This window comes from Penaeus monodon, chromosome 5, assembly GCF_015228065.2.
Source record: "Penaeus monodon isolate SGIC_2016 chromosome 5, NSTDA_Pmon_1, whole genome shotgun sequence".
Classification (NCBI taxonomy): domain Eukaryota; kingdom Metazoa; phylum Arthropoda; class Malacostraca; order Decapoda; family Penaeidae; genus Penaeus; species Penaeus monodon.
The window spans coordinates 21,387,994-21,400,522 of record NC_051390.1 but is presented as its reverse complement, the minus strand read 5'-3'; the positions used below and the strand labels follow the sequence as shown (position 1 = coordinate 21,400,522).

Sequence of the window (12,529 nt, the reverse complement as noted above, 5' to 3'; positions counted from 1 at the left end):
GTCTGTTTCTTTTAAGCTAGGAGCCTTAGGGCATTTTGGGGGGGGGGGTTTTTCTTTTTAAATTGATATTCCTTCCCCATTTTCCCCAGGGGGTGATAGTTAAAAAACCTGACCGGGGTTAAAGGGGCCCTCTGGGAAAAGGGAAATCATCATTGGCTTGTTTCTGCCTTTTTAACTGTTAAATTGGGGTTTTTTGGACCCATTTTAAAAAAATTTTTGAAATTTTCAATAAAAATCACTGTTATAAGAAAATGTTTTACTGCCGGGTTTATTAAAACCAAATTTTCCAGAAATATTCTTTTTAAAAATTTTCCCTTTCTTTAAATTTGGAAACTTTTCCCAGTCAAAGAGCTGAGAAAGAAAACAAAAAATACATTTTTGCTATTAAAATCATGATGTTGATTCTCTTATGTTTTTAGCACATCTCATGAGATTTTATGAAAATTTTGAAATTCAAACATTAACTTTACGTGAAGACTTTATGGTGTTTTTTAAAAAAGTTTTTTAAAAACTAGTGGTTTTATTTCCCTAATTTAAATTTTTCTTAAAGCATTCAATTTAAAAAAAAAAGGAAATAAAAAGTATTTTTTTAAATTTGCCCGATTGGGGGGGCCAAAGCTTCAACTTCAAAGCTACCAGTTTTCAAACCCAAAAAATCTGTTTCAAATAAAAAATGGGTTTTGGGACTCCTAATGTCAAATAATCACCATACAGGTCAACACCCTAGAAGAAAGGGGTTTTTGGGGCCCATAGGTGGGCCCCCAAGCTACACATCTGACAGAGGCCCCCCCCTCGGCTGCTTTCCTCAAACAAATCGTTTTGATTCAAATTTATGAAAATCATCCCATTTTTTGAAATTCAAACTTGATTTTACCACATTTTAAATTTATAAAAAACTGTTCACAAATAAGAAAATAGACTCCATTTAATCCAAAGGGTTATCTAGGCAAAACCCAAAACACGAGTCGAGAGGCCCCTTTTTTTATCAAAAACAAATTTAAGTCACCAAAGGGGTAAAAATACCCCTGTTACCAACATCCGATCAATGTAGTATAGAATGATTGAGAGCCTATTAAAACATACATTTAGGGATACAATCCAAAATATTTTAGATGATAATGGATAGATGAAAAGATAGGGTAGACAGATATATAATATATATATATATATATGAAATTAAAAATAAAATATATATATAATAGATAATATATATTATATATTTAAATTTTAAAATATTATATAATTTTATTAAAATATTATATATTATATATAATATATATTTTTTATTTTAGTATACTATATATATAATATATATATGATATTTATATATATATAATATAAATTATTTTAATATATTATATATATATAATAATATTTTATATATATATATATTTAAAAAAAATTTTTTTGGGTTTTTATTTTATATGTATAAAGATATTAATGTATTTATGTTCATACACATCCAATAAAAATATAATACCCCCCTAAGCCACACACAAAACACATCACACACACACACACCCCAACCACCAACACACACACACACACCACCCACACACACACCACAACCCCCACACACAACACACACATATTTATATATATTAAAATTATATATATAAAAGTATAAAATTTTTATTATATATACAAATTATATTATATAATAATTATAATATATATATATATATATATTATATATAATTTTATATAAAATATATATATGTTATAATAAAAATATACATATATATTATATATAAAAATTTTTATATATATAAAATAATATAGGGTTTTATAAAATATAATATATTTATATATATTATCTATATATTAATTTCATTTTATTAAAAGTGTATATAAAGAAAACAAAAAAAAAAAAAAGTTACTCTAAAAATATAATATTTAAAATTTTAAAATATAATATTTATATAATTTATATATATATATATATATATATATTATATAAAATATTAATTTTTTAATAAATTTATATTAATATATATATATAGATATATATATATTTTAATATATATATTTTATAATATAATATAATATTATATTTATATATATATGTGTATATATATATATATATTATTATATATTTTAAATACTATATTATATATATATATTATAATATTATTATATATATATATTATTCTTCTTTTAAAGGGGTAGGTTTTCATGTCTGAGCCGCCGGGGTCACAGCATGATACTTATTGTAGTTTTCAGTTGTGATGCTTTTGGAGTGAGAAACGTGGTAGGATCCCAGTTCCTTTCCACGGAGAGTGCCGGTGGTACCTTTTAGGTAATTAGTCTCCTATTTATCCGGGCTTGGGACCAGCACTGACTTGGGCTGGCTTGGCCCCCCAGTGGCTAGGTAGGCAATCAAGGTGAAGTTCCTTGCCCAAAGGGAACAACGCGTCAGTCGGTGACTCGAACCCTCGAATTCAGATTGCCGTCGTGGACAGTCTTGAGTCCGACGCTCAACCATTCGGCAACCGCGGCCTTGACAATCATGGGCTTCCATGATTTTTTCTTACAATTTAGACGGTGGTTTGCCATTCCTTCCGCCCGGGATGTTTTTATTGAGTCACCATCTCTTTACCGGCACTGACAAGGGGCAATATATATTAATATAATATATATATTATATATATGAAAGATAGGTATATAGATAGAGTATAGTAAGAATAATCTATAATATACATATATAGTACATGATATATATATGTATATTATGTATATATAATATACGATATAATGATATATAGAGTGTATATATATAATATAGATGATATAGTAGTAATATATATATATAAGAATAGATATATATAATAATATATATAGTAAATTAGATATATATATATGAGTAGATAATAAGTATAGTTAAATAGAGATATATGATATATAATGATATATATATATATATATAGCATATATGATAGGGAGACATATATAGAGATAATATAGAAGATATATATAATATATAGTATCATATATATACAATATAGAAGATAATAGAGATATAAGATATATATAGTATATATATATAGTACTAGTATATAAATATAGTATATATATAATAAAATATATATATAACATATATTAACTAGATATATATATATATAAAGATATATAGTAGATATATGATAAATACATATAGATAATATGATACTATATATATATAATATATAATATATAATAAGATATAGAAAAATATATATAGTATAAATATATAGATATCATCTATATAAATATAATATATATATAAGTAATATTATATATATAAAGATCATATATAAGATAGATAATAGAGATATAGATATATATAAATATATATATATATATATAGATATATATATATATATATATTATATATATATAAGATATATATATAATATAAGTATATATATATATATATATAATATATATATATATAATAATATATATAAAAAAAAAAAAATATAATATATATATATATATATATATATATAGACTATCATATATATTATATATATATAAAAAAAAAATTTTTTAAAAACGGAAAAAAAAAAAAAAAAAAAAAAAAAAAAAAAAAAAAATTTTTTTTTAAAAAAAAAAATAAAAAAAAAAAAAAAAAAGAAAAAAAGATAAAAAAAAAAAAAAAAAATAAAAAAAAAAAAAAAAAAAAAAAAAAAAAAAAAAAAAAAAAAAAAAAAAAAAAAAAATTTTAAAAAAAAAAATTTTTTTAAAAAAAAAAAATATAAAAAATAAATAATAAAAATATAAAAAAAAAAAAAAAAATAAAAAAAAAAAAAAAATTTATTAATATATAAATAAAATATATATATATATTATATATATATAAATATATAAATATAAAAAAAAAATTTTTTATATAAAAAAAAAATTTTTTTTTTTAAAAAAAAAAAAAAATTTTTTTTTTTTCCCCCCCCCCCCAAAAAAATTTTTTTTTTTTTTTAAAAAAATAAAATAAAATTTATATAAATATAAAAATTTTTTAAAAAAAAAAAATTTTTTTTTTAAATTTTTTTAAATATTAAAAAATTTTTTTTTTCCCCCCCCCCCTCCCCCCCCCTTTTTTTTTTTTCCCCTTTTCTTTTTTTTTTTTTCCCCCCTTTTTCCCCCCCCCCCCTTTTTTTCCCTTTTAAAAAACTTCCCCCCCCCCCTTTTTTTTTTTTTTTTTCTCCCCCCCCCCCCCCTTCTTTTTTTTTTCTCCCCCCCCCCCCACCGTGGCTTTTTTCCCCCCCCCCCCCCCCCCCCCCCCCCCCCCCCCCCCCACCCCCCCCCCAAAACCCCCCCCCCCAAAAAAAACCCCCCCCCCCCCCCCCCACCCCCCCCCCTTTTTTTTAAACCCCCCCCCCCCTTTTTTAAAAACCCCAATTTAAAATTTTTTTTTTTTCCCCTTTAAAAAAAATTTTTTTTCCCGGAAAAGTTAAAAAAAAAAAAACCCCCCCAAAATTTCCCCTTAAAAAACCCCCTTTTTGTATTTTCCCCTTTTTTAAACATTCCCTTTTTTTTTTTGGGTTTTTTAAAATGTGCTGCTCAGTTTTTTTAAAAGGGGAAAAATTTTAAAAGGGGAAAAAAAAAAAATAATTGCCCAAAAAGGTTTCTCCCAATTTCTCTTCAACCATTTAGAAAAAATGTTTTCCAAACATTGTGCAGCTGTTGTAAAGGGAAAAGGAAAATTAAAACCCCCCCCAAAAAAGCACAAAAAACATTTGAAAGGGAAAGATACCCAAAGGGAAAAGAAATTACAACTGTGGAGTATCCCCCAAAAGTTACACACCCCTGCTCTTGCCACCACCTCCCCCCTCCCCCGGGGGCCCATTTTTCCTTTTAAATTTTACTGATTATTTTTGATTTAATCTCTGTATGTTTTTTCCCGGGGAAAATGCGCAAAATAAATTTTAAAAATCTGGGGAAAAAAAATAAAATGGGTAAACTTTGGTCAAACCCTTTGAAAAGTTATCTTATCTAAAAAATTTATGAATATTTGTAGAAAATAAAAAAATCAAAAAAAAATAAATTACGACTATATCATGCCCAAAATTTTTGAAAAATGAGTGGGCTAGGGGGTAAATGGGTGAAACATATTGTAAAATGCAATCTTTAAAAACCCCTGGCTAAAATGACATGACAACATTCCATGATCTATAGGGATTTTTGCAAAATACTTCATATGTGCATCTTAAAATACTAAATGACTATCCACAGCTAAAAGAGAAAAGTAAAACATTAAGTATTAAGGTTGCTATACATTATATACAGTTGTTCAGTGTAATGACATCATGACATTACAACTTATTCCATTGTTGTGCACACACATTGTAGGCAATAGAAATGTCTATTGATCTGGAAAGTTTCATAGATTATTATAAAAATATTACTTTTTTCTGAGTCTATATGGGCACATGTTGTGTTCTCCCTTATATCAATTTGTGAAGTAAATACCATAGAAGATAGGTGTCTTATTTTTTGTTGTTTGGTCCATAACATACAGCATTCACCTTGTACTTTATGCTTTTGCATATTAGGACTGGACACTTAACATTAATTGCTTTGATTGATCCACTATATCTTGGTTTAAATAAACATCATCATTTTTGGGGGGCTGTAATATTTTTGTTTCATACTCTTAAATTTTAAAAATTTTTCCCCACCTTTTTATAGTTTTTTTTCAATTTCAAAAAAAACGTCCCTCAGGTTTTTATTTTGGGTTTTTTTCCCCCCTGTCACTGTCCAAAGGGTTTTTTGTTTACTTAAAAAGCTCTTCCCCACTTTGTGGGAAAGGACAAGTCTTTTTTTATGAACTCTGGTTTGGGGTGTCAAAAAACCAAATACAGGGAAATTTACTTCCGTTAGATCAATCCCCCTATAAAATTTTACTTTTTTCTTAAACATTAAAGTGTCATCTGGGGTTTATAATCCCGAAAAGTAAGTTTGGGGACGAGGTATTTACTTAAAAGGGCGAGAAAATGTTTGCCGACACAAACACGTTCTCGTGCCAGTACGGTACCAGTGAATGAAATACTTTTATATTTACTCTTTCTTCTTCTTCTTCTGTAATAGGCTTTTAGACTTCTTATGTCTATATTCCCTGGATCTTGTTTCTTGGAATCTTCTCTCTGTTGTTTGAAGGTTTTGATCTCTGTTTTATAAGATATTTATTACTCTTGTTCTTTGTAGGAAGATTTTCATGTGTCTTAGTATGTAGTACTTCTTAGCAGGAGGATGATTTTCCCCTGTTATAAGTAGAGGAATATTTGGGTTAGTTATTTTGATCTTTTTTAATGCCTCTAATAATTTGGTTCTTTCAGAATGGAATCTTGGACATTGCAATGTTAAGTGTTCAATAGTTTCTTCTGGAAATTGGCACCATCTGCAATTTGGGTCGGTTTCTAAATTTAGTCTGTGACGGTGTTTTTTCAGTCTTGTATGTTTAGTTAGTATTCTTGTGAGACATACGTCTAATTTTCTGTTTTCTGATCTAGACCATGGCTGTGGGGTATTATCTTTGAGGTAATAGGTTTTTGTGATCAGGGTTCTTTGTAATTGTTCTTCCCATTGTCTTTTACTTTTTTCTTTTATGTCTTTTATTATGTTATTAGTATCTTGGGGAATGATTATGGAATTTTCTAATTCGTGAGCTTTCTTTGCTGCAAGATCTACAATTTCATTTCCAGTTATGCTTTTATGTGCTGGGATCCATTGTATTGTAATGTTTTTGTTTTGTTTTGTTAAAGTGTAAATTAGTTTTTGTGTTTCATATGTAATTTGTTTGTAGTTTTTGGGTTTGTGATTTTTTAATGTTAAGACTGCCGAGAGTGAATCTGTAAAGATTACTGTATTTGTTAGATTGTTGAGTTTTATATAATTCAATCCTTGTTTTATTGCAAATAATTCTGCCTCTATTATTTGAGTATTTTTAGGTAATTTCCAAACTGTTGTGAGTTTCTTTTGTTCTACATAGATTGTTGCAGATGTTGATTGAGGTTCTGTTATTTTTGATCCATCTGTGAATATCTTTTGATGATTTTCATATTTTATGTTTGTTAGCATTTGGAATTACATTTTAATTATTTCTATGATAGGTCTTTTGTGAAGTTGTCCATGAACTTTGTTACTAATTTATGGGAAAGATCATACCAAGGTGGTACTGGAGTTATATTTTGAGCTTTTATTTATATTGATTTTTAGTTTTTTGCAAGTTTCAAGGGCTTTATGGGTCCAGGAATTTTTATCTTTGTTGAAATTATATTCTCTGATGTTTTTTATTATTAGTTCTTTTATTGGCATGTTTTTTGTTTTTTCTAATAATTTTATTAACTGTATACAAGCTAATTCATTTGTTTTGTCAGTTATCGGAGGTTTGTTTGTTAAGGCTTGTAGTGATATTAGTGGAGTTGATTTAAAGCACCCTGTTGATATTCTGAGAGCTGTGTTTTGTATCGTTTCTAATTTTTTAAATTCATTTTTTTTTTTTTTTGCTGTTCCATATATGGCCAAACCATATTCTATTTTTGGTTTTACATAAATATTATAAAATTTTATTAGGGATTCTCTCTTTGCTCCCCAGCTATATGAGGATATTTTTTTCATTATATTTATTCTGTTTATAGATTTTATCTTGATGTTTTCTATGTGTTTTGTCCATTTTAGTTTTGGTGAATCAAATCTTAATCCCAGGATATCTTGACTGTCAGTAAATTCTAGTTCTATATTTTCTATTTTGATCCTGGGTAACTGTACTCTTCTTTTGTTTGTGAAAAGTAGCAGCTTACTTTTTGTTAAATCTTTCTTTAGATCCCAAGTGTCTGCCCATGCTTTCACTTGCTTGAAACCTCTTTCAATATTATTTATGGCTTCGTTTAGGTGCTTACTTGTGGTTATTATTATATCATCTGCATATATTATTTTTTAGTTCTTCTGTAAGTTTTAGATCATTTATCATGATGTTAAAGAGTGTTGGGCTTAAAGGGGATCCTTGTGGAATGCCACTTGATATTGTTCCTTTTACAGAATTTTGATTTCCTATTTTTATTTGAAATGTTCTTTCTTTAAGAAAATTATGTGTCCGTTTTAATAGGTTTCCTTTTATTCCCAAATTAGCCATTTTTATTAGTAGTGCATCATGATTTACTGTATCAAATGCTTTTTCTAGATCTATGCATGCAACTAGAGGATATGTTTTATCTTTGACTGCATTTGTTATATTTGTTTCTATCATTTTTAATGCATCCATTGTCGTATGATTTAGTCTGAAGCCTGATATATCTACATTTAGTTTGTTATTTGCTTCCAGCCACCAGTTTAATCTTTTTGTTACTATGTTTTCAAATATTTTTTCAAGACAATTTATACGATTAATGAATCTGTATGATTTTGATTCTGTTGGATTTTTTTTCCTGGTTTTTGGATTAGATTTATAAGAGCATTTTTAGAATCCTGTGGGTATTCTCCTTTGATCCAGTGAGAATTTGTTTTATTATTATTTCTAGAATTATAGGAGGAGAATTTTTGTAAAATTCATATTGAATTTCATCAGGTCCTTATGCTTTGTTGTTTTTTGTATTTGTTATAGCCACAATTAACTCTTTTATTGTGATCTTATCATTTATATCTAAATTATTAGGGTTGTTAAGTTTTTCCTTCCCATTATCTGTTAACATTATTTTTATTTTTTGTTTGTTATTTTTTGGTATTCTTCTTGGAATATTTCTAATTTCTTTTGTATTTCTGTGATTGGTTGGTCATTATCAATGAGAGGGTAATTATTTTGTGCAGCCTTTCCTGTTAGTTTTTAAATAAAATTCCAATTTTTTTCTTGGGGTGTTGAATGAAATCTATTGAACTGCAGATTTTTTCCCAGGACTCTCTTTTTTCTTCAATTATTTTTCTAGCTTCAGCTAATAGTTTTTTATATTCTCCTAGATTTTCATTGGGTCTTTTTTTCCATTCATTATAAGCTTTATTTCTTTTTTTTTACATTTTTTTTTTTTTGCATTTTGCATTCCACCATGGTTTGTGGGATTTGACTTTTTTATCATATTCTTCAAATCTGAAATATTTTTTTCCTGTGTCTTTCATAAGGTCTTTTAGTTCTTTTAATGATTTTATATTTTTGTGTCTATTTTGTTTTGTTCTTTTTTATATTTTTCCCATCCTTCATTATTGAATTTCCATTTTTTTTCATTTAGTTGAGGGGTCTTTTGTATGGTGTTATCTCTTACTATTACTGGTAAGTGGTCACTACCTATGTTTGGTCCTGTATCAATTTCTAGATGACTTAGAAACAGAGAGGCTAGAATTAGGTCTAGTGTTGACTCCTTTGTCGTTCTGGGGTCTATTCTGGTGATCTGGCCTGGAGGAGTTAATAACATTATATTGTTTTCTGTTATTACTTTAAGTAAGCTTTTGCCTGTTTTGTTTATGTGATTCTGGTGCAAGTTTGGATTCCAACTTGTGTGATGTGCATTGAAGTCTCTTATTATTAATTTAAGGTCATTTATTTGTTCTGTATAATATTCTATGTCATTTTGACTTAAATTATTACATGGGTTATAAATCAATAGTATATTTGTCCAGTTGTTTTTATGACTGATCTTTATTCCCATAGCTTCGATTTTATTTTTCAATCTATCTCTTAAATTTATTTGTTTATATTGTATATTATCTTTTATACAAATAGCTAGGCCTCCTCCTATTTTTTCTGGTCTGTCATATCTTATTATTTTATAGTATTTTAGGTTGAAACTGTCTTTATTTTTTAGCCAAGTTTCGCATAGTGCTAGTATATCTGGTTGTTCTTTTTCTATCAGGTGGTTTAGATCTATGCTTTTATTAAGGACTGATCTTGCATTCCATAAAATAATTCTATTCATAAAGTACTGTTATGAATTTTTAAAATATTGGGGTTATTTCTTTTATAGCTTCAGCTATTATTTCTAAAATTGTTTTTTCTGACTTCATGTTATTTATAATATTTGTTATTGTGTTTTTTATTATTTTTGTCCATGAGAAGTTTTCTTTATTTTCATTTTGCATATCCTTTTGTGATTCTTTATTTTTTAATGGAGTTGGAAGTGTCCAAGCTATTGGGGAATCTTCTATGTTTAGTTGCTTGTTGTTATCTTTGTTGATAAATGTCTGGGTAAGCTCTTTCTTTTTTGTTTTAGTTTCCCTTTTTGGAGTGGCATATGTCTCTAACTGATTTTTGTTTGATTCTGATATTTTATCTTTGGCTGGGGTTCTCTGTCCAGCTGTTAGGCTTTGGGGGTGGCTTATGGTTTGGGCGTAAGTCTGAGTTGTGTTAACTTCTGTTTGTTGAGTGTGTGAGGATGTGTTTGTATTTTCACTGTTTGTATGTGTTATGTTGTGGTTTAGCGTTGGGGTTTGTGTGTAGTTTTGTGTTGGAGGTTGTGTGTGGTTTACATTGGGGTTCTTGTGGTTTTGTTTGGGGAGGGGTTTCAAATCATGAAACCGTTTTTTTATGTCTATGTTGTTTGGTGTTGTGTTCTGAGTGTTTATTTGTTGTGCCATTCTGTGTATTTCACATGCATTTGTATTTGGTGGATGGTTCTCATGACAATAAAAGCAGAAGGGGTTATTTGTGCAGTTTGTAGTCATGGTTGAACTGGCTACACTTGCTACATCTAGTTATGTTTTTACAAGTTAATATTCCATGACCATATCTGAGACATTTATAACTTTTTGGAATTGGGAAGGTATACCGTTGGACTTTGTAAGATGTATGTCCTATGGCAACTCTTTCTGGTAATGTTCCTTTAAAAGTTATGGTTGGAAGCCATTTCTTTGTGTTATCTTTTTTTTATTTTATTTATTCTAGTTACCTCTATTATTTGACTGTCATGTCCATGCAATGGTCTTAATGTCATTGGGGTCTAATTCTGTGTCTATTGGATATATTGTGCCATATGAACAATCTATGGTTTTGTTTGAGGCAGGTTGTTTGCAGTTTATGTGCCAGTCACCCAATTTATTAATCTGGATCAAGGGTGATAATTTTGTTAAGCTTTTGACTTCAAATCTACGAGCCTTTCCTGTCCCAAGCACTCTTATTGCGTCTTCTATTATGTACATTTGGAATATTGATTACTTTAGTGCATCAGTTCGTTTTGTTGGGTTATCGAAATTTGATGTTTCTGATTCTCCTGTTAAATGGATCAGTGCTACATGATTATTTAGTCTTACTGTTCTGTTGTCTGTCTTTATGTGGTTGAAATTCTTCCAAGTTTCTGCCGGCTTCGTGTCTCCGAGCAGGTTTGGGATCTGTCACTGTCACTTTCTTCTCTAGGTCTTCTCCCTGTTTGTGGGTCGTAGTCCCATTTCTTTTAAGATGCCAGAATTTTCTCCTGGATCCGGGTTTAAATTCGCGTTCATTGAAAGTTTTTGATTTTCACTTCACTCGAGTTCAAGATCTTACGTGTTCACTCTGTTGCGGTTTAAGCGGAAGTCCTTTATACTATTACAAAAACCTTTTTTTTATTTTTTTTCCAGACCATCATGTAAACAAAACTATTACAATGTTTATATAGTGTAATGGATATTTCCTTGTTTGTCAAATACATATGGGAATGAGTAAAAGATAATTAATGTTCTCTGGTGCAATATTTACGTATTGGCAACTCTCACAAAAAAAAAATGTTCTTGTCAAATTTGGAAAACGAAAATCCCGAACACTGGGGATTGTTGACGAAGATAAAAATGAAAATAAAATAAACTAGTTTGCATATTATTTTCCGTGTGTATACATTAAAATATACGAAATCTAAACGATCCTTTATCCCATAGAAAAAATAAAAATGGGTGTGTGGGGGTGTGTGTGTGTGTGGTGGTTGTGTGTGTGTGTGTGGGTGTGTGTGTGTGTGTGTGTTGGTGGTGTGTGTGTGTGTGTGTGTGTGTGTGCATTTTTTGTGTGTATATAAAAATTTATATATAAAAATATATATATTATATAATTTTATAATATGTGTGTGTGTGGGGGTGTGTGTGTGTGTGTTGTGTCGTGTGCGTGTGCGTGTGTGGTGTGGGTGTGGGGGTGTGTGTTTTTGTGTGTGGGTTGGGTGTGTGTTACTTTCATGTGAGTTTTGTTGTATCATGCATGTGAGTGTATGTAATATTTTGTGTGAAATTATTTTAAAATATTTTATATATATAATTTTATTATATATTATATATATATAATATATAATATATATTCTGTGTGTGTGTGACCCAGTTTTTATCTACATCATTTTTTACTGAAATATATAGCAAATGATTTCTCTGTGCCTGTTGTTTTTTTTTTTTAAAAAACCCCCATAGAATCTTCATAAGGGTCACGTATATTTCACACGCTCCCAAAGTCAAATCAAAGTCAAAACACTTTATTTCCCTTAAATTACAATGGTTATTTTTTACTAAATACTTTATATTACATCTGTTTATTTAAGGGTTTTTTTTAATTTCGTTTTTAAAATTTAAAAGAAGCTCTTAATGTCTCTTATATTATCTGGACTTTTCCAATCTTGGG

The 12,529-nt window shown here is 28.4% G+C and overlaps 1 protein-coding gene across 1 annotated transcript in view; it reads right to left on the bottom strand.

Moving 5' to 3' along the window:
* Window positions 1-11,434, bottom strand: part of LOC119573084 (gastrula zinc finger protein XlCGF8.2DB-like) — a 27,628-nt gene extending 16,194 nt beyond the window's left edge. The window contains exon 1 of the mRNA XM_037920106.1: window positions 11,209-11,434. The gene's annotated coding sequence lies outside the window, so the exon portion shown is untranslated. The remainder of the gene's footprint in view (window positions 1-11,208) is intronic.
* Between the last annotated feature and the right edge of the window lie 1,095 nt (window positions 11,435-12,529).